This window comes from Rattus norvegicus, chromosome 8 (genome assembly GCF_021556685.1).
Source record: "Rattus norvegicus strain SHRSP/BbbUtx chromosome 8, alternate assembly SHRSP_T2T, whole genome shotgun sequence".
Lineage (NCBI taxonomy): Eukaryota > Metazoa > Chordata > Mammalia > Rodentia > Muridae > Rattus > Rattus norvegicus.
In genome coordinates this window covers 97,826,955-97,853,446 of record NC_141541.1, presented here as the reverse complement: position 1 = coordinate 97,853,446, position 26,492 = coordinate 97,826,955, and the positions used below count along the sequence as shown (strand labels likewise).

Here is a 26,492-nt window from a genome sequence, read left to right as displayed (position 1 = left end):
GAAGAGGCTGTGACAGACTTGTGTAAGAAATCTAAGTTGTTTGAACAGGAACCTCCAGGATTCTAAATTTCAGAACATCTTGAGGTTGGAGTAATGGAAAGCATGAGCATGGCTTCAGTCCCATCTCACTCAGATTTCTTATAGCCAGGGAGGAACAGAGTGAGAACCTAACATGATGAACAGAACTCTTCCTTAAATATGTGGGTGGTCTTGGTCAAGAAGATCAGTGATGGGACCATAAGGGACTCTCCTGTGAGTCAAAAGACCAGCCGCTGAAGTGAGACACATAGCCTAGTCGGGTTGTAGTTAAAGATAGGCAAAGCTCTACCCAGAGAGAGGATGAGAGCACCTGAGAAAAACTTCTGTAGTCACATGGGAACCCTGATCACATCTGTCTGCAGGGAAAAATGCAACACCCAGGCTCAGGTGTTCCCAGAGAATTGGTCTTGAAATGAGTCTACCCAGTTCTGAACTCAGAGAACCATAAAGGACACTTGGAAAATAATAGATTGACATGACAGCCAGCAGAGGAGCCCAGGGGTCAAAGCCTACTTACTTGTCACGGGAATCAACAGAGTGTGGCTTAGTTTATAAGTGTCCTTTCCTGTAACCATGTCCCCTCTGCAGGCCATGAGACTATGAATGTTCTTCTGCCCCAGACTGGCTCTGATGCTTCAGAGCCTATGGTGAGCAGCTTTAGGCTACAAGCAGAAGAAATTGAGTAAGAAAATGTCGGGGAACAAGGTAGTTGTGACAAAGAGAAGGCATTTTTCAAGGAGATCCCAAATAGTAAAGCCTAGAATTCTATTAGCCAGCATGATGGCTGTTAGCCTTATGATACTAACCAAGCACTTTTGATAGAAGATGTACAGTAAGCAAGCACAAAGACTGAATATATATTATAAATAAACATATTATATATATGAACATATTATATATATATATATATATAGTTAATTTCATTTTCATTCTCTTACTTTTCAGGGTTGAGTTAAAACATGTAAAATTCTATACTATCTCACACTGTATTTCTGTTATTGCTACAGGCTTTCTCTGACTGAAGAATAAGAACATATTAGAAAAATGAGGAGATGAAGAAGGAAGATGGAGGTCAAAGGATCGATTCGTGTATAACTGTGTTGGGATGTTAGTGTTCTTTTAGCATTTGCTACGCTTCAAGTACTGATCAAAGAGCTTACATGTATAGTGCTTCATTTAACTTTCACAGGTCACCACAACATTTCTATTATTGTCTCCCTCATATTAATAAAGAGACTTAGAAACTGGAGTCATCCTATTCCCCAAGGGAATATTTTCCAAGATTCCCTACAGATGCCCTTTAAAGTTGTGGATTCTCCCAAAATCTAGTCATGTATAGATTTCCCCCCTACATTCGTTCACAACAACATTCAATTTATAAACTAGACATGGCCAAGAAATAAATTTGAGGAAATACAGCCTCTTTAACAAGTGGTGCTGAGTGAAGAGGACTTCTTAGTGTTGAAGAATAAAACTATATCCATATTGCTCACCTTGCACAAAAAAATTTCATTTCAAAATGGGTCAAAGTTCTTAATATGAGATCCAAAGCTGAAACTACTGAAGAAAAACATAGGGAAGTGCTTCTGCATGTAAGCAAAGGATTTTCTGAACAGAACTCTAGTTGCATAGGAAATAAACCTCATGAGCTGACAAGTGGAATTATATTAAGTTTAGAACTGCTGAAGCATGAAGGAAACAATCACCAGAGTGGACAGACAGCCCACAGAAGGGGGAAGATACATTTTCCAATTGCATATCACACACAGGGTTAATATCCAGAATATTAATTTGCACAAAGAACTTCACAAAGTAAATAGCCCCAAACTCTAATCAATAATGGGTTAATGAACTGAATAGACAGTTTTGCAATGAAGTGTTCAGTAAATACTCAAAAAGTGATCGATATCCTTAGTTATAGGGATAGCAAATTAAAATTGCTTTGAGATTCCATCTCACCCCAGGCAGAATGCTTGTCATCGAGAAAACAAATGACAGTGAATGTTGGCAAGGAAGCATGGGGAAAGGAACTCCCCTTCACTGCTGAAGGGAATGCAAACTTGGTAGCCACTATGGAAATCAATATACAAGTTCCCTAGACAACTGGAAATAGTATCATATGATTAGTTATACCACTCTTGGGTATGCACCCAAACAACTCTAGTCCACACACCACTTGTACATCCTGTTGATAACTTTGTAACTCACAAGAGCTAGGAAATGGAATCAGCCTATGCGCCTATTAACAGACTAACAGATGAGGAAAATTGTGGCACACATGAATAATTCTTCAACTCTACAGAAAAACGAAATCACATCACTTACAGGAAAACGGGTGCAACTGGAAATCATTATGTTTAGTGAATAAGCTAGACTTAGAAAGACAGTCACCTCATGTTTTACTCTTATATGTGTAACCTAGATCAAATGACCCATTGCATGCATATAATAAATGTGTGTGTACATGGCTGTACATGTCTTTGTGCCTGTGTGTTTATAGTTGTTTGCTTGTAAATCAAGAAACTAAAAATGGGATTCTTAAAGGAGGAATGAATATACTTAGGGAAGTGGGAAATAGAAAGGGTAATGGGATAATGTATTGGGAAATCAGAGAGGAAACTACCTGGAGAAAAGGGGACTAGTTAGAGGTGGTAGCACAGAGGAAGAGTGAGTAGGAACAGAGTATAATGGTATATGTATATGAAGACGACACATGAAATCCATTGCTAATGTTAATGTGTGTTAATCTAAAATAGTTTTAAAACAACAAAGTAGGTTGCATTTCCACAAATAAATAAAAATAGATAAAATATGTATAACAAGAGTCAACAAAAATGACTAATAATAAATGAGAACAATTATAGGAATATTCTGCAAAAAAGTTATATGCACATGGTTCCTCTCTTGAAATATCTAACACACTATTCAACCTTCTTGTGATGAGGTGATATTTTAAGATGCCTTTGTGATGAGGTGAAGTGAGGTGGCATTTCACTGAGCTGCATCTAACCGTGTCACAAGGAGTAACATTGAGCTGAGTCAGTGCTGGTTGATTTTAAAAACCTAAAATAATAGAACATGAAACCTCAGATGCAGGAGGGGGAAATCAGTCTGGCAATTCCTCAGAAAATTGGAAACAGTTCTATCTGAAGACCCAGCTACACCACTCCTGGGCATTTTTTCCACCATACCACAAGGACCAGTGCTCTACTCTGTTCATAGCAGCCTTATTTGTGATAGCCAGAAGCTGGAAAAAACCCAAATGTCCCTTAACTGAAGAATAGATACAGAAAATGTGGTTCATTTACCCAATAGAATACTATTCAGCTTTTAAAACAAGGACATCATGAATTTTGTAGGCAAATGGCAGGAACTAGAAAATATCATCCTGATTGAGATAATCCAGACCCAAAAGGACATGCATGGTGTATAGTCTCTGATGAGTAGATCTTAGCCAAAAAAGTACAGAATACCCATGATACACCCAATAGAGTCTAAAGTTAAACAAGAAGGAAGGCCCAAGTGAGGATGCTTTAATCTCTCTTAGAAGGGGAAAAAATAATCGTGGGAGGCAGAGGGAAGGAGGGACCTAGGAAAGAGAGGGGAGGGGAAGAGGAAACGGGGACAGGATCAGATATAGGAGTGAAGGGGAGAAAAGAGAGAACCCCCGAAGAATGGAAATAAGCAGCTGCTGGTGCTGAAGGGTATGAGGGGAACCTCGAGAAGGGCCCAGAGGCCTGGGGTGGGGGAGGCTCCTAGGACTCAATGTGGGTGACCTTAATCAAAATGCCCAACAGTGGGGAGAAGGAACCTGAGGAGACCACCTCCACTAGTTAGATGGTCTCTAGTGGATGGCTGAGGACACCAACCCACTTCAAAAATTTTTGACCCCAAATTGCTCCTGTCTAAAAGAAATCCAGAGACAAAAATGGAGCAAAGACTGAAAGAATGGCCTGCCAGTGACCAGCCCAACTTGGGATCTATCACATAGGCAGGCACCAAACTGATACTATTACTGATGCCATGTTGTGCTTGCAGACAGGAGCTTAGCAAGGCTGCCCTCTGAGAGGCTCTACCAGCAGCTGACTAAGATGGAGCTACTTAGAGCCAACCATTGGACTGAGGTCAAGGACCCCAGTGGAAGAGTTAGGGGAAGGATTGAAGGGGCTGAAGGGAAAGGCAACTCCATAAGAAGACCAAAAGTGTCAACTATCCTGGACTCCAGGATTTCTCAGAGACCAAGCCACTAACCAAGGAAAATACACAGGCTGGTCTGAGGCTCCAGCACATGTGTAGCAGAGGACTGCCTTGTCTGGCCTCAGTGGGTGAGGATGCACCTAGTCCTGTAGTGACCTGACTTGGCATCCTAGGGAAGGGTGATGCCTGGGGGGTCGGGGCACACTCTCAAACCAAAGCAGGGAATGGGGGAAGAGCTCTAGGAAGGGGTCTGAGGGGGGTCAACATTTGGAATTTGAACAAAATAATTAATTAACTAATTCTTTTAAAAAAGAAACTGAATCAAGACCATATAGCTAGTGAACAGGAAGAGTGGAGCAGGTGTATGGATCAGTAAGACCATTTATTCATATGTTTATCTTTTAGCTATTAACCTCAAACTTTCACTTTTAACCTGTGGTTAAGATAAATGAGAGACAGATGTATGCTCTCATTCATTGGTTGACGAGTTTCTCATTCTCTCTCTCTCTCTCTCTCTCTCTCTCTCTCTCTCTCTGTCTCTCTCTCTCTCTCTCTCTCTCTCTGTGTGTGTGTGTGTGTGTGTGTGTGTGTGTGTGTGTGTGTGTGTGTTAAAATAAATAGATCACCAATAAATAGATCCGAGGATTCAATGTTTCCCGATGACAGACCCCAAACATATAATTTCTTACTGGAACCATCCCTGCCGTCTTGCATTTCCAGGGTACAAATGCAAGATATTAGATTCTCTGAAATTCTGTCTTAAGAAAGTTGGATGGGACTTAATCAGCTGAACAAACAAGGCTGCAAATTGAACTTGACATGAATGTCATTGAGAATTTGCAACAAAACTTCCAAGTTGTCAAAGCAGTTCAAAGGGCATTCCCTTAGAGTATTGGATGTGGGTGAGAAGAGGGTAACAATTCCAGTTCTCTATCAAACACCAGGGATGAAGTAGAGAAAACGAATGTGCCATCATGAAGCTAATTTCCTGATGCTAATTGTCACTGGAGCACTAGAGAACACAAACATCATCCAGCCATGTGGCAGGCTGGGGTGTACAATCAAACTTCAATCTGGTTCTTCGAAGGAAGGGCTCCCTTCAAAGAAGGTCCTTACTGTTCAGAATATGAGCTATTGTATATACTTATTTAGACATGTAGGAACGCAGTTGTGGGGTATGCCCACATGCTTCCTGACCTCCTTTGACACAGCACATCACTGTTGGGTATCTTTCATCAGGGGTAGTATCTGGGTTTCTACAGCCTAGGTCCAGCTAAAGGACTGGGATGGGCATTTCACCCCAGAGCTTTGCTGTATTAATTTTGAGAGACTTTGATAACAAAGTTCCTCAGCTCAGGTGACTTTCATAGCAGACAAATCTACCTCATCAATCTAGAGTCTAGAGAACCAAAATCAAGATATCTTCAAGGTGATTCTTTCTGTGACTATGACAAAGAATCTGCCCTTGATTCCCTTCTAATTTCTGGTTAGTCTACAGTATTGGGTGCTCCTTGACTTGTGGCCATAACAATTTGATATTATCCTTCATCTTCATATGGTACTCTTGATTAACACATACCTACCATATTTGTCTGTCTCTGTGTCCAAATATCCTCCCTTATAAAGGTGGCCATTTTATACTGGGCCCACTCTAATGGCCTCATCTTAATGAGAATCTACAAAAAGTCTTGTTCTGTGTAGCTACAATAGAATTCCTCAATTGAGTAATTTATAAAGAATAAAGATTTATTTCTTATTGGTCCAGAGGTCAGGAATGTCAAAAGCAAGTTCTTAGCACCCAATAAGGGCTGTCTTGAGAAGCTGCATCATAGCAATATGAATGGTGTTATATGACAAGGAAATTTAGTGTGTGTGAGAGAGAAACCCAGGTTGAACTCATTCTTTCATCAGGATCCCATTCCTGAGAAAACTAACCTGTGCCTGTTGTAACTACCTTCATCCATTCCATCTGGAGTAACCTCTTAATTCCTTAATGGTTCCACTCTTAGTACTGCTATGAGAAACTTCAACTAGAGTTTTGGAGGGGATATTAGACCATAGTAGATTCTAATTCTAAATAAGTTTGTACACATAGGTACTGCACCTTAGGACTTCAATATATTTAGGGGATGCAAAATGCAACCTATAGTATCTGGGATGGCTGGTATTCCTTTGGAGAACATTTATATTATATTCAAGGGCCCAAGTCTATCCATTAATCACACTAGTCCCTATCATTAGGACTGTCATAATATCATAAATGTGCTCTTCCTCTGTGATAACTAGGAACTTTCTGTAGAGTAATGACAGAGGCTTTGGAAGGCAGTTGCCTTTTTCCTCTCAAGGTCTCCTCCTGGGTCTGTTGTGAGGAGATTCGTGCTATGGTTACTGCCCTCTGAATGGCTCCAGCATCAGAACTTATGCTGAACATTGTTCTTATTCTTCTTTTTCTGTATCATCTGAATTCAAGTACAGTCTGCCATTTGTCAGCAATATGACCTTGAACATCAATTCATTCACCTTTTCACATGCTAGGTATTAGAGGGGATTCAGTGAAGGCCATTGTCTTACACAGAGCTGCAGATGTGTGGCCTTTGCTCCTGAGGCTCAGCTTAGTTCTCATTCTGCAAAAGTCTGTGCAGAAGGCATTCTGAATACCAGTATTCCCAGGTCTCATTTCTCCTGGACAGGCACACCTACATCTGGCTTCGGATGAGCACTACTTGTATGTCATTTTTGGTATTTGAGTCTCAGAGGCTGGTCCTGGCATTCCTGGGTTTGGGGAAGATAAGCAGAGAGTAGAGGAAATGCAGATTGATGCAGCAGATTTGAAGACATATAGAGAGAATTTATAGGAATCTACCAAAACCAAAAGGTTATCTGCCCAATTTTTTTAGAGCCTAAATAGAACAATGATTTAGTAAAAGTGTCCTTGAAATGTGAGTATTCCTTTCATTGTACCTTACTTAGAAATAGAAAGAAAATGAGGGAAAGGGAGAAGGTTATAGGAGAGAACAGTGACTGAATATTTCTACTTCTTTCGTTACAGCACACCCTCACTGTCTTGATGAGCTCTTGAGAAGTATGATCATGACCTACCCTCTGTCTCTTCCCTCTCCATGTTACTTCCCTGTGTCTCTCCTTAGAAATCTATGACACCCCTTAATCATCTACTTCCCTAGTCTACTTTCTGTTGTTAGTTACAAAATACTATAGACTGGATAACATAATAATATGGTCAGGTTGCACAGAATCACATGACAAAGGATGTGTGTGTGTGTGTGTGTGTAGGGGTGTATTTCTGGTTTCTCTACCTCTTCTTACAAAACCACCAGGATTCAATCACAGAGCTCCACCTTAATGATTTTATCTTAAACAAATGGCCTCCCAGAGGTCCCTCCTTTTAAAACTACCAAGCTAGTACTCTCTTAAGACCCTGCAATAAGGATTAACTTTCAATACTCCATGTAGGAGAGACATTCAAACCACTTGCCTCCCCTCTGCACAGTGGCCACCGGGTACAGAATAGAACCTGCCTTTCCTAGCACATATCTCAGATACACAGTGACCTCTCAGAAAGGCTTGTAGAGCCAGTTCAGAAATGGCTGCAGGTAGATGCTATATAAACTCTATCTCTCTCTTTCAAAGATCTACCCTCCCCAAATCTCCAGCACCTTGCAGTCTACCAGCAATCATGACCAGTTCCAGGTCTGGGCCATTGGCTTGGGCATCATGGTGCTTCTGCTCATGAGCCATCATCCAGAGCAGCCACACAGAGGCTTCCCATCTTGAGGGAAGATTGCACTCTAGCTCTTACCCTACAAAGATTCAGTTCTACTCATCCATGTGACTTGGTGCTCTTGGTACAGGATCCTGCTCTGGAATCCATTAGCTTCCTGTGATCACTAGCAACAGGATTAAGGAAAACAAAACAAAGCAGAACAAACAAACAACCCAAAAACCCAATACCCTACAAAGCCAAGTGCAGAATTTAGGAAGACTTTATTGTAGATTACGGCACATTTGAGGGAACCAAGTGCATAGTGGCCAAAGGGACCGCTGTACCAATCCACTTTATGTAGGTTTTATGTTGCATCTAAAGGCTCTAAAACAGACAAGTTTTTCTAAGGGACAACATTCTGTCTAGATAATTGCCAGGCCCATTTAGATTTACTCTTATAGAAAGGGCAACAGTTTGTCCTTGTTCTTCCACGTAGATAATCATCTTATGAGGTTTAAGACCCCTGGAACCAGGTTCAGATAATTATCTCTTAATGACTTTCGGGGCAATTCAGTATACCACATCTCCTCCTAGAGTCAGAGATATGACCTCAGGCTTTACTCTTCTGGCCAGTAATTAGTGTTATAATTTTAGTCTTCAGCTTTACAGACTGTTGATTCTGAAGGAGGGGGTCCCTTCCCAATGTCCTCCAAGCCTGTTACTATCTAACCAACATTCCCCATCTCAAAGGCAAGATGGTCATTCTACTTTATCGACCAGAGCTACTTTGTCCAACTAGCCGGGTTTACGGCACAGAAGGTTCACTTCAAGGAAGCAGGAAGTGGGGGTAGGGAGGGCAGCCTGTACTTCCTCCACTCATTGTAGGGTGTGACTGCAGTCCTGAGACTGTGTTGTTTGATATGGAAATGGTCATCTGAAGGACCCAATGCCTCCAAACCTGGGAGGGGCAAAGCCTTCACAGAGTGAGGCTCAGAGGCATGGCAAAGCCTTCTTTGCATCTGCACACAAATACTAACAGTGTTAACTCTACTGTAGGTAGTATTTTTCTACTTTAATGAGTAGGTAAATCTTTCCTTTCCAGAGGTAGTGGAAAAGAAAGCTTATTAGGATGTAGGGGAAGTGGACCTGTTTAGAAATAGTTCTTTGGGTGATTCCAATCTTTGCTGTTCTCAGTCCAGTCCACTGGCAAACACCAAACATGAATTAGCAACTGCAGCTGAGTCCACTTGGCAGACACCATACAATAATCAGCAATGGCAGCTCAATTCAGAAGAAACCATAAGGCTTGCCAATCAACCTGAGCTGTAAGAAGGGGCAGGAACCTCATGAGAAGTTCTTTAGTGAGTTTTTCTCTATAAAGTCACTATGAGCAAAGCTCAGCAGCACAATGTAAGGGAAACCAATACATGTGTGTTATCAGTGAAGACTAGCAAGGCAGAACAATGTAAACAAATGCATGAGTACCCATTGTCTGTGGGGTCGTATTTATATTTCTTCTAAACATCATGTGTCCTTTCACATGTTTGCTATAGCAAAACATCCTTTCACCTGTATCTGCTTCAGCAAAACATTCTTTCATGTGTCTGCTTTACCAAAACATTCTTTCCCCTGTATGTCCCAGCAAAACATCATGATAACCTAACTGAGTCTGCGAAGAAACCAGACATTTCCACCTGGTTGTTTACAGCCTGAAAAATACTCCTACCCAGAAACTGTTCCTACTGAAAAAAACTAAACTTCATTCAGCTATACATAATAATCCTTCCTCCTTGTTTATCTGCATATAATAATCCTTTCTCCTTGTTCAAGTGTATATATAAGCATGCTGAGCATTTGGGGTGCTGTGGCTTCTCCATCAGAGAGCCCAGTCCAGCTGATCCCAGCTTTTTTGTATCTGTCCTTTCTTGATTCCCTCACTGCCCCTGTTAGGCCAATCCCAGAGGCCTGGCAGAGCTTAGCAACTCACCAAAGTTTGCACACTACTGAGGTCATTGAGCCAAATATTCTCTCTGTGGCTGTCTAGTTCAGGGTTCAGTTACCTAAATCTTTCCCACTGCACTCTAGAAAGGCTGCTTTTATGGTTATCCTCCAAAAGATATCTCTCACCTGAGTCTTTATGGAATAGTCAGAGGAGGTCAAAGAATTCTCCATTGATGTCTATCACTAGTATTCCAATGTGGGCCAGTGGTCTGGACCCATTGTAATATACACCAGCTGAGCCTTCATTCCTATGTGGCAGTTAATTTTATGTGTCAACATGACTGGGTCACACAACACAGATATTTGGTAAAACACTAGTCTGGATGTTGTTGTGAGGTATTTTATAGATGAGATTAACATTTTAACCAATGGAATTTGAGGGAAACAATTGACCCTCCAAAATGTGGGTGGATATTACTCAATAGTTGAAAGCCTTAAAAAAAATTACTGACTCCCTCAAAGAAAATATATTTGTGACTATAGATTACCTTGAACTTAAGCTACGCTATGCTTGCTCCCCAACTCTCCCACCCAACCTTGCAGCAGCTGTTGATCCATACCAGCTACCTAAGCCCACAATGCAGAGTTATAGCTCCAGAGGAGTTTCCCTAGAGCCTACTCAATATACCCATTGGAAAATACATGGACCAAATACACCCAGATTTGACTCACTCTGAGGTCCCATTTTATGCATAAAATCCTACATCCCAGTCTGTTCTACTAAGGAATGTTCTACTCGCTAATATCAAAGGGGAAAGAAACAAGCAGGAGGTTATGGGGCTGGCTGACACTAGGCCCGGAAGGTCCTTGGAGATAAATCCTATGCTTGATCTGTCTCAAGAACTGAAGCAAGGGTTCTGACCCAAGCCAGCAACTTTTATCTTGCCCCAGGCTAGAACAGAGCCTCAAATCATTACCTAAAGAACAGGGAAGCTTGGTCACAGGACTTGGATGCCTATGCTTTTCTGTTTCCTTCTGTCAGCCATTTACTTGACCATAAGGTCAAGTGGAGATGTGTTTCAATCCTCATTTGATGACTGAAAAGTTTAGAAAAGTTCATAGATCTCCCCATCCAGCTAACACCAGCTTGGGCTCACAATATCTCCTTCTTTATCCCTCTGTGGAGGGAAAGAGATATCTTGCATGCTTCGCAGTGATTTGCCTGGGAAAGAACTGCATGAGAGTTATCTGCAGCTAGGGCAGTTAGCCCCTCATGAAGGGAAACTCCCTTCGACAGTAGCAGTGTCTGGCTACTTCTGGGGAATAACTTAACTGACTCAGATCCAATCTTATTTTATCTGGCACCTCAAAGTGCCTCGACTATTAATTCATATCAAGAATGAAAGTTTGCAAGTGACAGATAGATTTGCAAAGAAACAACAATTGAGACAAGGAAACAATCTGACTTAATAATCTCCCATAGTCTCAGGGCATCTCGCTTCTTCTAGACAAATATTTCATATGCCTTTTCATCTTGCTCATGGCTAAGGTAGCATATGGAGTATGGAAGAGGTGGTTTGTATGACCTCAGGGGATGGTAGATACCTCAGCATTAGACAAGCCACTACCCAGTTCCTCTCAGATCTTCCAGGCTCCATAATGGTTCCACACTGACAGGAGCCTCTGGTATGAGAAGCCACAGCCTGTTCCGTTGATGCTGTATGAGTGAAAAAGTCATGCTGTATTCATCCAAACTCAGCCCTTTCTGGAGTTGTATTCTTCCAAGGTGGCATTACATTGCCCAGAGGTTCTTGGCCAGGCTTATTGGCTATATAATATTCAACTGCAGCACTCCATCCCCATAACACAGATACCGTTATACACTCTTAACCTCCTAGCTAATTTCTGTGACCTTCTGGGGTCTTCCAGGTTATACTGGATACTGTATGGGCAGAGGAACTCTTTAGAAAAGTAACTGAACTGAAAAAGAATCTTCACCCATGCTGAGATAGTTAGGACATCTGTCTCCCTTCCAAACTCCCCATCTCTCACTGCCTTCTGTGCACAATATTTTGGAGGTGATAGATCGCCATTCTACTTTCTTTTTGCTGTGGTTATTTGAGGTGTGTGCCTATGTGTTAGAAATCTAGAACGGAACTGATGGCAGAACCATGTCCTTAAGCCTCCACGGCATAAGATAAATAACGTACTTCCTAGTAGAGCTAGCCTGTCTTGGGCATTTTGTTATAATGATGAAAAACTAATACATTCTTTCTGTCTCACAGAGACAGCTCCTACAGCATATTTCGTGTAGGGATAGTTTTCCTCTTTCCTTGGAACAGTGATGGTGGGATGACTTCCAGGATACTTAATTGATATGAAGGATAAAAACACCAGTAAGGTACTTTCCAAACATAACAAGTTTTTCTAGCCAAGCTACAAAGCTGAGAGGGATGGGCAGGGGGATTTCCCTCCTCCTCTGTTTCCTTTCTTCCCTTTCTCTTATCTGTTTTTCTAGAACAAGGTCTTATGTCACTCAAACTGGCATCAGTTTATTCCTGACCCCTGTCTCCAGTTTCCAAGTGCTGGAAGTGCAAATGTACTCTGCCACACAGGATCTGGAGTTCATGGTTTGGTTTGGTTTGGTTTGGTTTTTTATTTGTTTATTTGCCTTCTGCCCATGTAATGGTATCTTAGTTTCTATTTTTCCTTTATTTATGTATTCACTTTACATTCCATTTACAGCACGTCCTCCCTCCTTTCCTCCCAGTCCTACCCTCACACCTCCCCTTCCCCATTGCCTTCACTCCTTCTCCTCTGAAAAGGGAAACCCCAGTGGATACCAACCTGCCCTGGCATATCAAGTTGCAGCAAGACTAATCATATCCTCTTTCACTGAGACCAGACTAAGGGAAAGAGATCCAAAGAAGGCAACAGAGTCAGAATCAGCCCCTGCTCTAGTTGTTAGGGGACTCACATAAAAAGCAAACCGCACATCTGCTATGTATGTTAGGGGGCCTAGGTCCAGCCCCTATATGCTCTCTGTGTGGTGTTTAATTTCTATGAACCCTCATTGACCCAGGTTAGCTGGCTCTGTAAGTCTTCTTGTGGTATCCTTGACCCCTCTGGCTCCCTCAATCCCTTCTCCCTGCTCTTTCAAAAGACTCCCTGAGCTCTGCCTAATGTTTGACTGTAGATCTCTGCATCTATTTCCATTAGCTTCTAAATAAAGATTCTCAGAGGACAGTTATGCTAGGCTCTTGTCTGCAAGCATAGCAGAGTATCATTAATAGTGTAAAGGTTGGCTCTGTCCCATGGGCTGGGCCTCAAGTTGGACCAGTCATTGGTTAGACATCCCCTCAAAATTTGTTCCCTACACATCTTGTAGGAAGGACACATTTGATGTTGAAGGTTTTGGGTTGAAGGGGTTTTCTATATTCCCTGCTGCTAGGAGTCTCAGCTAGAACCATCCCTAAAGACTCCTGGGAGCTTCCCCAATTCCAGACCTCAAGAAATTAGACACCAACAAACCAAATGACCCAATTATAAATGGGATACAGAACTAAACAGAGAATTCTCAACAGGGGAATCTCTAATGGCTGAGAAACAAAGAAATGTTCAACATCCTTAGTTATGAAAATGCTAATCAAAAACAACTCTGAGACTCCATCTTACAAAGAATAGCTAAGATCAAAATCTCAAGTATCAGCACATGCTGGTAACAACCTGGAGCAAGGGGAACATGCCTTTAGTGCTGGTGAGAGTGCAAACTTGTACAACTACTCTGGAAATCAATTTGGCAGTTCTCAGAAAATTGGGAATAGTTCTACCTGAAGACCCAACCATACCGCTCCTGAGCATATATCCAAAAGATGCTCTATCATACCACAAGTGTACCTGCTTAGCTATGTTCGTAGCAGCTTTATTTGTAATAGCCAGAAATTGGAAACAATCCTGATGCCCCTCATCTGAAGAATGGATAAAGAAAATGTGGTACATCTACACAATGGAATACTATTCAGTTAGTAAGAGCAAAGACATCCTGCAACTTGCAGGCAAATGGATGGAACTAGAAAATAATCCTGACTAAAGTAACATGTACTCATTTATAAGTAGACATTAGTCATAAATTATAAGAAAACCACAATACAATCCACAGACCCAAAGAAACTAAGTAACAGGGATGGCCCAAGGGAGGATACTTGAGTCTTACTCAGAAAGAGAAATAAAATATACATCAGTGGTGGATAGGAGGGAGCTGGGTGAAGGAATAGATGAGGAGGAGAACAGAGGTAGGGATTGGGTGTGAGAAGAGGTGGTGGGTGTGAGGGCTGAGAAAGAGAGGGAAGTTGGTGAGGGGACATCTCTGGGATGATTGGGAGGTCTGGGGCAGGGGAATTCATTCTTTGTGCCATAGTTGTTCTTAGCAACTCTGATCTGGGAAAGTGGGAAGAATCAGAGGAGCTTTAACCCCAAGGAGCAGTGAAGTTTCATAGCAAGGTCATCCTTTTCCTATACAGGGAGTGAAAAGCTATTTTCTCTAGATGGTCAAGTGTATCTCATGGCTTTAGTCTTAGGATGCACCCCTAAAAATCATGATATATTTTTCAGGGGTATTTTGCTGGCAGAATTCAGCTCAAAATGTTACATGGCACTATCTGATTGTTCTAGGCTAACTGATAGGAGAGGTTCTTCTGACAAGGTCACTCCTTTGATTTGCAACCATAGTGAAAAGAACCTAGTTTCAGACTATAGCTGGCTCAGTGGACCAGTTAGAGCAGATATCTGAGTTTTTGATGTCAATAGAGGACAATGTAAGAATACAAGTAGGTCATCAATTTAGAAAAATAAATATTAAAACTCACGGTTATAGAATACTCTATAATCTTAGCTCCATCACTAGAGGACTGCAAAGAATGTGACAATGTCTTGAGTCTGTATACAAAATATGTATTCATCTGAGTGGTGTGGGGGATGGAGCTAGGTGATTGAATATTAAACTTATATCTGAGTGTGATACAATGGGTTTAATGCAGATAATTGATTACAGTTGCTGAAGAGCTAAGAGGACAGTGAAGCAAAACCAGTGCAAGGCAGTGCCATGCAAGATGGATGGACAAACTGTTAAGGGAGCCCAGGAAGGCTAGTCTGGTGGAATAGGGACCAGCTGGCAAAAGTGGCACATGATCAGATGAGGTAGGTGATATATGCCTGTTTCCCTCCTCATCTTTACCTCTATCCTCTCATCATTTATTGCCATTGGTGTAGGCCATCTGGAGCCTGAGAAATACAACAGGAAAGTCACCCCCAAGCACAGAGCAAAGAGGAAAGAATCGAAAGGAGATAATCCAAGGATACTCTGTCTTATCCTCTGAAGCCACAGTTCTAGAAGCACTGTTGTTTAATGGTGCTATAATTTGTCACTGGGTACTTCCCAACATTCCACTTGTTAAAGGTTTTTTTCTATTTTTTATTGGATTATTTTATTTACATTTCAAATGTTTTCCCCTATCTCCACCCAACCACCTTCCCCACCTCCCTGCCCTGAAGGACCAAGGGCTTCTCCTCCCTTTGGTGCCCAACGAGGCCATCCTCTGCTACATGAGCAGCTACAGCCATGGGTCTGTCCATGTGTACTCTTTGGAGAGTGGTTTCGTCCCTGGGAGCTCTGGTTGATTGTTATTTTTGTTCTTATGGGGTTGCAAATCCCTTCAGCTCCTTCAATCCTTTCTCTAACTCCTCCAACAATGATTGACTTTGAGTATTCGCCTCTATATTTGTCATGCTCTGGCAGAGCCTCTCAGGAGACAGCTATATCAGGTTCCAGTCAGCATGCACTTCTTGGATTCAGCAATATTGTCTGGGTTTGATGGGTGTATGTATATGGACTGGATCCCCAGGTGGGGCAGTCTCTGGATGGTCTTTCCTTCAGTCTCTGCTCCAAACTTTGTCTCCATATATCCTTCTATAAATATTTTTGTTCCCCCTTCTAAGAAGGACTGAAACATCTGGACTTTGGTCATCCATCTTCTTGAGGTTCATGTGGTCTGTGGATTGTATCTGAGGTAATCTGAGCTTTTGGGCTAATATACACTTACCAGTGAGTGCATACCATGTGTGTTTTTTGTGTTTTGGTTATCTCACTGAGGATGATATTTTCTAGTTCCATCCATTTGCCTATGAGTTTCATGAAGTCATTGTTTTTAATAGCTGAGTAGTACTCCATTGTGTAAATATACCACATTTTCTGTATCCATTCCTTTGTTGAAGAACATCTAGGCTCTTTCCAGCTCCTGGCTACTACAAATAAGACTGCTATGAACATAGTGGAGCATGTGTCTTTGTTATATGTGGGATCATCTTTTGGGTACATGCCCAGGAGTAGTATAGCTGGGTCCTCATGTAGTACCATGTCCAATTTTCTGAGAACTTCCAGACTGATTTCCAGAGTAGTTGTACCAGTTTGCAATCCCACCAACAATGGAGGAGTATTCCTCTTTCTCCACATCCTCACCAGCATCTTTTGCCATCTGAGTTTTTATCTTAGCCACTCTGACTGGTGTGAAGTAGACTCTCAGAGTTGTTTTGATTTGCATTTTCCTGAAGATTAAGGATGTTGAACACTTCTTTAGGTGTCTCAGCCATTCCGTATTCCTCAGCTGAGAATTCGTTATTTAGCTCTGTACCCCATTTTTAATTGGAGTCCCTGGAGTCTAACTTCTTGAGTTCTTTGTATATAGTGGATATTAGCCTCCTATTAGATGTAGGATTGATAAAGATCTTTCCCCAATCTGTTGGTTGCCATTTTGTCCTAATGGCAGTGTCCTTTGCCTTACAGAAGCTTTGAAATTTTATGAGGTACCATTTGTAGATTCTTGATCTTAGAACATAAGCCATTGGTGCTCTGTTCAGGAAATTTTCCCCAGTGCATATATGTTCAAAGCTCTTCCTCACTTTTTCTTCTGTTAGTTTGAATGTATCTAGTTTGATGTGGAGGTCCTTGGTCCACTTGGACTTAGAGCTTTGTACAGGGTAATAAGAATGGGTTGATTTGCATTCTTCTACATGCTGACCTCCAGTTGAACCAGCACCATTTGTTGATATGGCTGTCTTTTTTCCACTGGATGGTTTTAGCTCCTTTGTGAAAGATCAAGTGACCATAGGTATGTGGATTCATTTCTGGGTCTTCAATTCTATTCCATTGTTCTACCTGCCTCTCACAGTACTAATGCCATACAGTTTTTTTTTTCACTATTGCTCTGTAATACTGCTTGAGGTCAGGGATGGTAATTCCTCCAGATGTTCTTTCACTGTTGAGGATAGTTTTCACTATCCTAGGTTCTTTGTTATTCTAAATGAATTTGCGAATTGCTCTTTCTAAGTCTATGAAGAATTGAGTTGGAATTATGATGAGGATTGCATTGAATCTGTAGATTGCTTTTGGCAAAATGGTTATTTTTACAATATTAATCCTGCCAATCCATGAACATGGGAGATCTTTCCATCTTCTGAGATCTTCAATTTCTTTTTCAGAGACTTGGAGTTCTTGTCATGCAGATCTTTCACTTGCTTGGTTAAAGTCACACTGAGGTATTTTATAGTATTTTGGAATATTATGAAGAGTGTTATTTCCCTAATTTCTTTCTCAGTCTGTTTATCCTTTGAGTAGAGGAAGGCTACTGATTTGTTTGAGTTAATTTTATATTCAGCCACTTTGCTGAAGTTGTTTATCAGGCTTAGTAGTTCTCTGGTGGAACTTTTGGGGTCACTTAAGTATACTATCATATCATCTGCAAATAATGATATTTTGACTTCTTCATTTCCAATTTGTATCCCTTTGACCTCCTTTTGTTGTCTGATTGCTCTGGCTAGGACTTTGAATACTATATTGAATAGGTAGGGAGAGAGTGGAAAGCCTTGTCTAGTCCCTGATTTTAATGGGATTGCTTCAAGTTTCTCTCCATTTAGTTTAATGTTAGCTACTGGTTTGTGGTATATTGCTTTTATTATGTTTATATATGGGCCTTGAATGCCTGATCTCTCCAAGACTTTTAACATGAAGGGGTATTGAATTTTGTCAAACGCTTTCTCAGCATCTAATGAGATGATCATGTGGTTTTTTTCTTCAGTGTTTACATAGTGGATATTACGTTGATGGATTTCCATATATTGAACTATCTCTGCATCCCTAGGATGAAACCTATTTGATCATGATAGATGATCATTTAGATGTGTTCTTGGATTTGGTTTGTGAGAATTTTAGTGAGTATTTTTGCATTGCTATTCATAAGGGAATTTGGTCTGAAGTTTTCTTTCTTATTTGGGTCATTGTGTGGTTTAGGTATAAGTGTAATTGTGGCTTCATAGAAGGAATTGGGTAATGTTCCTTCTGTTTCTATTTTGTGGAATAGTTTGAACACTATTGGTATTAAGTCTTCTAGATAGAATTCTGTACTAAACCCACCTAGTCCTGGGCTTTTTTTTAGTTTGGAGACTTTTAATAACTGCTTCTATTTCTTTAGGGATTATGGGGCTGTTTAGATGGTTTATCTGATCCTAATTTAACTTTGGTACCTGGTATCTGTCTAGCAAATTTCCCATTTCATCCAGATTTTCCAGTTTTGCTCTACCATAAGCCTCATATCATTATATGCTGCCTCCCACTAGGAGCATAAGACTGGTCCCTTCAAAACTGAGTGAAGAATACAAGAGTGTAACTCAGAGATAGAATACTTTCCTTGCTTGAGGAAAGTCCTGGGTACTATACCCAGTAATTCATAAGCCAATAATCATCTGCAAACCTATCTGTATAAGCCAACTTTTATAAGTATTTGTTGAAGTGACACAAAGTTTGACTAATGAATGGAAATCACCATACCTTGAATTTATCTTTGGGGAAGACACAGGCCTGGGCTTTTGACTGTATTTTCCTGGACTTATATGGTGAGTTGATCACATCTGATCTCAAATGATTCTTAAAATGTGTTTCTTCTTGGTTTGGAGAGGAAAGTGAGGGGAGCTTGAATTCACATTTTCTTAGCAACTTAGTACTGAAAATTTTCTGATTCCACAAGAAAGGACACCTCAGAAATATCTAACAGGTCATGGACCCATTGCTGAAATCTCCAGTCTCTTTGCTTTGGGGTACCTCAGTGCACGGGAAATTGTCTGACTGAACAGTAAAAGGACCAAAAGTAAAAATGGGACTCTAAAAGCTTTTATAATTTTTTTTATTATTTCCTCGAGAGTTTTGATTATGATTAACCCCTGACTCTGGGAAAATACCACTTAGTACAAAAGAAAGAAGGCAAAATGAAGGAACAGGGAAACAAAAAAGAACAGCAGTCATATAAAATCTACTAAAAGGGTAAGTATAAATTCTATCTTTGTTCTAGTTATGATAAATATATATGAGTTAAATGTTGTAGCTTAGAAGAAGGCATTGATGGGATTGATTGATATAACAACCCAGTTATATCCTCCTCCAGGGAAAATATACTTTAAAACCAGTAACACAAATATAAAAGTAAAAGATGTGTAGGTATCAATATATTACACAAACAGGGACCAAAAGAGAGATGAATAAACTCTAGGCTCAGGCACAACAGACATTAAGTACGATATTACAAGAGATAAACATTTCAATGCTGAAGGGGTCAATGTATTAGGAATTCACAGTGGTTATAAACATGTCTGCATTCAACAGTTGATGAATATATCTTGTGGCTTTCATTTTTCTACTTAGAAGATAGCCATTATATACAATGGTCAGCTTCCCACAGGCCAGCTTCTGTTAACCATGGGGAGATGGCTATTTGAAGCAGTTGACAGCCAAAGCAGATTTTCAAGATATCGAACAGAAGATAACCCTCTAGCCATTCTCTAGCTCAGTGTTTCTCAACCTGTGGGCCACAAACCCTTGAAGGGGGATCAATGACCCTTTTCCAAGAGTCAACTAAGACCATTAGAAAACACAAGTATTTATATTACAATTAACAGTAGAAAATTACAGTTAAAAAGTAGTAATGAAAATTATTTTATGGTTGGGGGTCACCACAACATGAGGAACTGTATTAAAGGGTGGCAGCATTAAGAAGGTTCAGAACCACTGCTCTAGATAGTTTAAGACTCAGAAGTTGAGAGGACAAACTACCCTCAAGCCCTTGCACAGATTATCAACTTAGAGAACAATGATGTTATGGTTTGTGGCTCTTCTTAAATGCATGCTGAAACCTAGTTCTGGAGATGTAGTGGAAAGAGGGGCCTTTTGAGAACAGATTCAGTCATGGGGATTCTGCTCTTGTGAATGGGATGAACACTCAGTATAAAAGGAGTGGAAACTAAGGAACAAATAAGGCCCCTTTGTTCCCATCGGCCCTCCAATGTATGTGATATGGCAGCGAATGTGATCAAGTACCTTTATGTATATGTACAATAATTCCATAGTTAAATCCATTGCTTTCCATAACTTCTATATGCTAATAAAAGATGCCATATTGAGGAGGAGCTGGAGAGACAGCTCAGGTTTTAAGAATGCTTGTTGTGCTTTCATGAGAACCATAATTCAGTTCTCCACACCCACATAAGAAACCAGGCATCCCACACATGCCTGTCTCTCCAGCGCCAAGTGGAAAGAAACAGGAGGATTGCTGGAGCTTGCCAATCTTGTAAAGAAAAAGAAAAGGTTCAGCAAGAGACCCTACCTTAAAGGAATTGACAGAGAGTGCTGAGAAAGATCCACTCAATGTCGCTTTCTGTCCTCTGTGAATAGGCAAACACTTGTGTACCACGTCCCACCCACCCCGACCATATTTTAAACATGGATTTATCCTGTTTATGCTTCTGCTTAGAGGTCCCAGCTTCCTGAACTGTGAAAAAACTAATTCATATTGTTTGTAAGTTTTCCTGTCTCAGATAATTTATTTTAGCAATAGATACTGAGCAAGTAAACTATAAGTTTTGATATAGTTTGTTAGCTAAGTAGGTAACTGATATAAAAATCAATAATAACATTACTATAGTTTTGTTTATAGTAGTATGGTTATGTAAAGCCATGTAGATTTTAACATGAGAAAATGGTAAAAGAGAGAGCAGGACATTTATACTAATATATATGTATATATACAATTTTTGTTTATATGAAGTTCAGTTTAAATTAGGCATCTTTTATTTTTATTGGTATGTTTGGCATGTGCATATAATAGTTAAATCACATAATCGAGTTTTATTTTATCTATAGCTATTAATCACTGGATCCCAGCAGTTAGAGAGTAAGCATTCTCTTGCAACATACACAGCTTGACCTAATGCTGGGCTTTAAAACAAGACTTAACAAATCAAAAAGATCTAAGTTATAGTAAATATATTATCTGATCGCAGGAAATTTTCTATTTGAAAAGCACAAAACAAAACAACCTAAGCAACTACGTTATGAAATGTAGCATATATTTGAATCCTTCTGATTTTTAAAACATCATCAGAATTTATGACACAGATAAAACTATCCTTGGAGGGAAATCAGTACTTGTGTGTATTACCAGCTCAAGCAAAATAGAAAAAAAAAAATAGTTAACAGGAGCAAGAATCACAATAGAATCAAGGGAGCCAAAACTAGTTCTTTGGAAAGAATAGTAAACTTGATATCAATTGGTATTAAAACAGATCCGCTGGGTTGGAAAGATGGCTCAGCAGTTAGGAGCACTGACTGCTCTTCCAGAGGTCCTGAGTTCAATTCCCAGCAACCACATGGTGGCTCCCAACCATCTGTAATGGGATCTGATGCCCTCTTCTGGTGTGTCTGAAGACAGCGAAAGTGTACTCGTACTCATATACATTAAATAAACAATATTAAAAAGAAAATCAGGTCCACATATTCTTTACTCACCCTTTGGAAAGTGAAGCCTTTCTTGCATTCTTTCATAGCCCTCTTTGAGTGTGTAGGCTGGGTCAGTTAAGTGGAGTTAAGACTAGATCACAAAAGGCATAGAGGCCTTCGCTTTGTTCTCTCCTGGATCCCACACTCAGGGAAAGAGAGCTGCTGGCCCTGGGCATACTGATACATCCCTGTTGGAAGACCGTTAAGAATGATGAACTGAGACCCCTGGTCAACTCCAACAGACTGCCTGGCTAGCCGGGCATGAGGGAGCTGCTTGGGAAACCGGTCCTTTGTCTCTAGCCTAGCCTTCAGACAAATATGGCTGTAACGTCAGAATAGTCTGAGCCAGAAGAACCAATCAAATTCTTCAGACCCCATCGTCCCATAGAGCAACCATGTGGAGGCATTAAACTCTAATTGTCTTCAATCGTTTTCTTAAAAATAGGATCCTGCTATGTGTAAGTCCATGGTTACCTTCCATTTTAACCCAGCATTTTCTACTCTTAGCTACTGCTTAGAGTCTCTGGGGCAGTTTTGGAGAGCAATGATGGCAGACACCAATTCCTGTGTGTTTCCAACCTCCAGGGAGACATCTAGTCGCTACTTTAAGTTTTTATCGATATTTATTAAACAATCAGAATAATGACTTTTTTTTTTCCGGAGCTGAGGACTGAACCCAGGGCCTTGCGCTTTCTAAGCAAGCGCTCTACCATTGAGCTAAATCCCCAACCCCAAAATAATGACTTTTTATTTCTTGTTTTCTAAGTGTGTTTTTGAGCAAAGGTAGCAAACTTTACCAAATGCCTTTTCTGAATATATTGAAGTGATCGTCTCATCTTTTCTCCTTAAATCTTTTAAGGTGATCGGCTGTGATTGTGATATCTTTGACTGTCAACTCCACCGTCTGTTACTGGTCCTGAGAAGAACCCTCTGCTGTTGGGTTTGGAGATGGGCGCTTACATCAGGGTCTCTGCGTCTGTCTTCTTGAGGAGGGGCTGGCCTGTGTTTGACCTTTCTGCACTGTCCTCAGGTTCTTCTGTCACAATCTTGTCTCCCTAGAGAAAGGTGGGGTTATTTTGGAACCAAGCACAGAATTTGCTTTCTGCAGGTCTTTTATTTCTTTGGGGCCAGTTTTTGCTAATTCTATTTTGTGAGATTTCCATTTTTAAATTTATTGCCAGAAATTCTTCAGACAACCCTGAGCCATCTCTCACTCTTGCTCAACAAGCCTTTCTTTGTCACAGAAGGGCTGTATCAATTATCAAATGGAGCATGAGAAACTACCTTCCAGTTACAGAAACCTAACCCAGTTCAAAGGCTGCATAATGAAGATTTTTTCCTTTGTTAATAAAGGAAAACAGAGTTGATGGATTTTTTTTCATAGCTTTAAAATGTGATAAATTCTCTAAGAGATAAATACGGTGTCTGGTGATTCTAATGTCACATCTAAGCAATTCTTTAACAATAAAAATCAAAGTAATGCTTCACTCCAGAATCAACTTTGCTCTGTGTGGGAGACAAGAGATTATATTAAAACCATTATGCCGGCCTTTCAACACAGCGGCAAACTGTGTGTATATCAGCATGAACTGGAAGTAATATTTTAAATGTGTTTCACAGTAGAAAGCCGATCCTAGTGAAAATGGACACATCTATACAAGTCCTTTGAAATCTTAAGTTGGTATATGTTTACACCCTCCCCCAATGGAAAATCAGATTAACCAATTTTAAAATGAACCTCAAGGAAAGTAAATTTTGCATGTGGCCAGTAGAAGTCATTCAGTGAATTCTATAGTTCAGTGTAGGTTGTATGCTAAAGATGCCTTTGACATTGCATGCCTATGGATGGATGCCCTTCTGTCTAGGAACATGACCCACACCATGGACTCCCACTGCCTTTGGTCAATAGCTAGGTGCTTCTAGAGACAGGTGTTAACTCTCCAAGGCTTTAGCCCACCATAGACGAGAGGTAGTGACACAGATAGAGTCATAGACACTGACAGATGGGGACTACCAGGTGCCCTCACCAGGAGCTGAGGAAACCAGGCAGAGCTCTGACAGTCTCTGCTTCACCTCCTCTTGAGTCTTCTCAATGGGACATAGCTTTAGTCCTTTGCATCCTGTGTTTTGCTGACTATAGCACAGGTTGCAATAAGAGGCAAGAACCCAAACCACTCTCCAAGCTTGCCCTTTGTCCTTTGTTCTGTATTATTCCATTAAACTGACATCTAATGTTTACCCACCAATATGGTTTTGGGAGGGGGGAAAAAAAAAGACTGCAACAGAAACTCCAGGACTTAGGGCCCAAAGCAATCAAGGAGGTTTTGCTCCTAATCCATAATTAGCCAGACGCTGACTTGATTTAGCCCCTCAGTGGCACATAACTCTGAGACAGCCAGCTGCTTTATTCTGCCTGTGTGGTCTCCATCCCTCTTCTGAGACACTCCCTACCTGCAGGAAAAGAGCCCTGTTTGCTCTCTGCAAAACATCACCAGGGATCTCTGAAGACGAGAATACAGCTTGAGCAGAACAAGCCCTGATCAGAGTAGCAAGCATATGAGCTGAGAGCCTCTGTGCTGCCTTCCCAGCCCCTAATACTGTCATTTGGCCTACACTGCCTCTCCACAATGACCTCCAGGCAACAGAGAAGATAGGATGCTGAAAACATTAACTTTCAGGAAGGATCTTTTCTAAGACGCTGCCCACATACCACCCTGCTCCTCAGAGCGGTGCCAAGACTGAAAAGTTATCAGAGTTCACCGTCAATGTTAATGGTGATCCTCAATTTAAGGGTAAGCTTTGGCACTGAGGAGATGACTTGGGCAATATCTGGAGAAATATACAGAATGGTGCTACAGGTGCACAGTGAGGAAAGATTAGTGATGCTCGTTAATCAGGCCATGGCCTATGCCATTCACACAATGCACAAAATGACCATACACCAGAAGAATTGATGGTTCAAAACACCTCAAGTGTTAATTAAGCCATCCAGGTCTTAGGAGATTTTCTGCCAGTCCACTTCAGGATGGTCCCTTACCTTGCACACCTTGTTTCTGTCTTCAGAACTTGTATATCCCTGCTCCTTCCTTGGATCTTGGCTACCTTTCAGAATTTTTGCTTTAGCCTCTTCCTTTCTTTATCCCTCATCCAGGTTTTCTCTATCCTTTAGGCCTTGCTAGTCTCTGCATTGAGCTCAGCATGCCCAGAATGTTCCTTGTCCTTAGATTCTGGAAGAGAGCTATGTTTTGGAAGACACCCAAGCTCTGAGCCAACCACTTAAGAGGCCATCATCATCACAGAGAAGACGCCAGAAACTCTCATTGAGCTGCACACCCCCAAGGGCATTACTAAAAGCAGCATCTCTCTAGGCTTCAGACTGTCTACTATTGTTATTACTGCAGCTTTTATATTTGTAACCCATGCTACCTTGTGGCATGTGAGTTGTCTGGATTGCCAGAGACGCTGTCCACAAGGACAGGTAAACATGGTTGGATTTGGGCTTGGACTGGAGTTGTGAACACTAGAAGCATTTTGAGTCACAAACCTCTTTACAACTTGTTCAGGTTGGCACTGAAAGCTTTGACCCAGAAAGAATGGGAACAAATGTCTTGGGATTGTTCAGGTTTTGAAACTGGAAGTCCAGCATCTCAGGAATGCCCGTGGGATGTGGCTTTCCGCCCACCTAGGATAATCAAAGTAGGAACTACTTTCGATTCAGGTATCGGAGTTGAGCTGCCACTTTGACCCAATATTAAGCAACTTCATGGCTTTTCCTGATGTTGGGTCTTTGTCTCCTGAGTGTAAATCTGCAGTGTGACTCAGAAACAGACTCAAAGGTTCCAGTTCGAAGTGGCTCAGTTCAAAAGACAGCCTAGAATGGCTGCAATATATATGCCTTGATCTTTGCAAGACTCATGGCAGTGGCTGTGGCCTCTGCCTTGATCTTTGACTAGCTGTGGAAAGATAAACAAATACAGTCTGAAAGTATATGACTGGTCAGCGGTGGAAAAATTGAAGAGGCAAGCAGAAACACTTCCTGAAGGAGGTGGTGACTGAGAATAGAGGCTTATAAAACAGCAGTGTGGCAGGCAGGCAGAAAATATATTTGGTGGATAACAGGAAAATCTATACATGGAGAAAATTTGGGACTGCTTATAAACCAAGATAGAATGGAAAGAAATGTCTTTCCCCTTGGCATTAAGTGCAGGTTCGTCCTTATATTAATAGTGGATGGTAATAATGTTTCAAAATATATCTATATCTGCTTTTCTATTTTCAAAACCTCCGTGCAAGGATGACAAGTTAGAGATTATTATTCACATTTACATTTAGAGAAGCTGGCCCCAAAGAGTTGAGTAATTTATGCAAATCGCATCTAGTTAAAGCCTTTAGACACTGACCTTGAGGCAGACAGTTGAATGCATCAGGATTGCCTGGGCTTTGGTGCTAGACAGATGTTGGGTCCCAGATTCCTTACATACTAATTCCATGGCTTTAAACAAATTACAAAGTGACAGGTTTCTCACATGTATTTGGAACAAATAATGCTTCCTACCCATTTAAGGACTGCCCATCATGTGGATGCCATGAGATAAGCAACCTGAAGGGACTAGTAAGACCCTGGCAATTGGTGAACTGTCAAAACAAAACAGAACAAAACAAAAACCCTCAAAAATTTGGGCTCTTTTTTTTTTTTGTTCTTTTTTGGAGCTGGGGATC

General features: G+C 40.9%; 2 long non-coding RNA genes across 3 annotated transcripts in view; one reads left to right on the top strand and one right to left on the bottom strand.

Annotated features, from left to right (window-relative positions):
- The window catches only part of LOC148004294 (uncharacterized), an 82,542-nt gene extending 60,458 nt beyond the window's left edge, over positions 1-22,084 (bottom strand). The window contains exon 1 of one of the 2 annotated variants that reach the window (XR_015627936.1): positions 21,783-22,084. This is a non-coding gene — a long non-coding RNA (uncharacterized LOC148004294). The remainder of the gene's footprint in view (positions 1-21,782) is intronic. The other variant, XR_015627935.1, reaches the window with a different exon arrangement.
- A 67-nt stretch (positions 22,085-22,151) lies between these two features.
- On the top strand, positions 22,152-23,260 carry LOC108351761 (uncharacterized). The gene is made up of 3 exons (XR_015627937.1): positions 22,152-22,231; positions 22,633-22,838; positions 22,955-23,260. It is a non-coding gene; the product is annotated as an uncharacterized LOC108351761 (long non-coding RNA).
- Positions 23,261-26,492: the final 3,232 nt, after the last annotated feature.